This window comes from Lipotes vexillifer, unplaced genomic scaffold, assembly GCF_000442215.2.
Source record: "Lipotes vexillifer unplaced genomic scaffold, Lipotes_vexillifer_v1.1 scaffold533, whole genome shotgun sequence".
In the NCBI taxonomy this organism is placed as follows: Eukaryota; Metazoa; Chordata; class Mammalia; order Artiodactyla; family Lipotidae; genus Lipotes; species Lipotes vexillifer.
In genome coordinates, this window is record NW_006773553.1 from 1,765,116 (window position 1) to 1,766,975 (window position 1,860).

General features: G+C 52.3%; 1 non-coding gene across 1 annotated transcript; it reads left to right on the forward strand.

Moving 5' to 3' along the window:
• Nucleotides 1–1,564: 1,564 nt before the first annotated feature.
• On the forward strand, nt 1,565–1,636 carry TRNAW-CCA (transfer RNA tryptophan (anticodon CCA)). The gene has a single exon. It is a non-coding gene; the product is annotated as a tRNA-Trp (tRNA).
• The last annotated feature ends 224 nt before the right edge of the window (nt 1,637–1,860 follow it).

The window sequence follows — 1,860 nt, forward strand, 5'->3', positions numbered from 1 at the left end:
TGAGCAGGGTTTCAAGAGCATCTCTGGTCTTATCTTGTGGGTGAGGCGTTCCTCCCAGTAGATTCTGGGCCCTTGGCCTCCGTGGGAAGGGCACTGGCTCTTCCTCACAGTGACTTTGCTGTGCGTCCAAGGCTGGAGGGCTTGCGGGGGGGAGAAGGGAAAGGAGTGTGTGATCAGCCTGAAGGTGGATCCAAACCTGGGGACTCCACCTCATTCACTGCCTCCACTCCCTTGGTCCCCCCATTCCTCCCCCCGCCCCCTGACAGGGTTCACGTCACCCCTGGGCCACCAGAAGCAATAAGGAGGTGACTCTGGTCTCTGGCTCCGTGGAATCCGGACACGGCATCAGCAATCATGCAGTGAGCTGGCTGGCTCTTCCCTTGGGAGCACAGGGATAGAGCCTCCTGGCCTCTGCTTCTCTAACAGCCCTGGGGTCAATCCCAAATGCCTCTAGTGTCACACGTGGCCACAAACACGGAAGCGGCCGCGCCTCCTTTCCTGTTAGACAGTAAATGCTCTGGCGGCCTCAGCTGCCCCCAACCCCAAGTTCACGGAGAGCATCAGACGGCAAAGGCGGGGCGGCTCCATCTCTCCTCTAAAGAACACCAGGCACTGCGGGTGTTGTATTTATTGAGTTAATTGATGCTTCTTGTTCTTAAGCAGACCAGGATAGTGCTCTTTCTTACTTAGTAGCTTTTTTACTTAAAAGCATATTTACTCCCTTATTTAATAGTTTGATCTTTCTTATTTAATAAAAAGGAAAAAGAACTCTCCAGAAGCAGGGTCTTAGGAATCCCATGAGGTGGACAATGGACCCTTTAACATTATGCTAGAAAACATATCAACTAAAATATGCGGACAATACAGTGACAAGTGAGAATATTAACAAAATGTTAGGTACAATATAATCTCATCTCAAAATTGGATTTGAAGCGACTGGAAGGGGCGGGTGCTAACGTCTTTCTCGATTTGGGCGCCGGATACACAAGTATTTGCCCTTTGTGAAAATTCATGGCTACTTTTCCGGATGTGTGCTGTCAGCTGAAAGTCCAGTAACATATTTGGGATGTGGATGTAGCCGGTAAAAATCTGCAAAAAGAAATACCGCATATGAAAGTATTAGCAGTGGTTATGTCTGGATGGTGGATGGTCAAAGATTCTAATTTTCTTCCAGGCGCTGTTCTGGCTTTCCTCAAAGGCAATGTTTATTTTTATAGTTTAAATATAATAATTGTAAATCAACTATACTTTAGTTTTTAAAAATTGACAAATGCAGTGAGCTGATTTGCAAAGTGAAAAAAATAGTAAAGTTCTTGCGTTTATCAAGCTCGTTTATTAAGTCCTTAGTTTCCCGGCGATGGGCCCTTTCTTTTGGGGGGCCCCGGCCTCGGCCACACCCCGCACTCGCTCGCGGCGCCCCTCCCCCTGTCGCGCAGGCGCGTGGCGGCCGGCTCCTCCTCTGAGTGGGGGCGGGCGGCGCGGAGACAGTGCCTGCGTCTCCGGGGCCGCGCGACGGCGCCGCCTCAGCGAGGCCTTTAATGACACGGACGCTCATGCTCGCTGTGACCTCGTGGCGCAATGGTAGCGCGTCTGACTCCAGATCAGAAGGTTGCGTGTTCAAGTCACGTCGGGGTCAAGCTGACTTTTTTCCTCTTAAGTGCAGGGGCTCTTGAGGAGCGGAGTGGCGGCCCCACGCGAGCGATTTGGCCTCACGGAGGTTAATTATCCTGTCAGCTGCTAGGAAAACCCACTGTTTTTCTTCCCGGCGGGAACATAGGGCTGATAACCGCGCAGCTCCTCCCGGGACCGGCAGGGGGCGGTGCGTCGGGCCTCGGAGCAACCCCTCCCCGCCCCCACCCC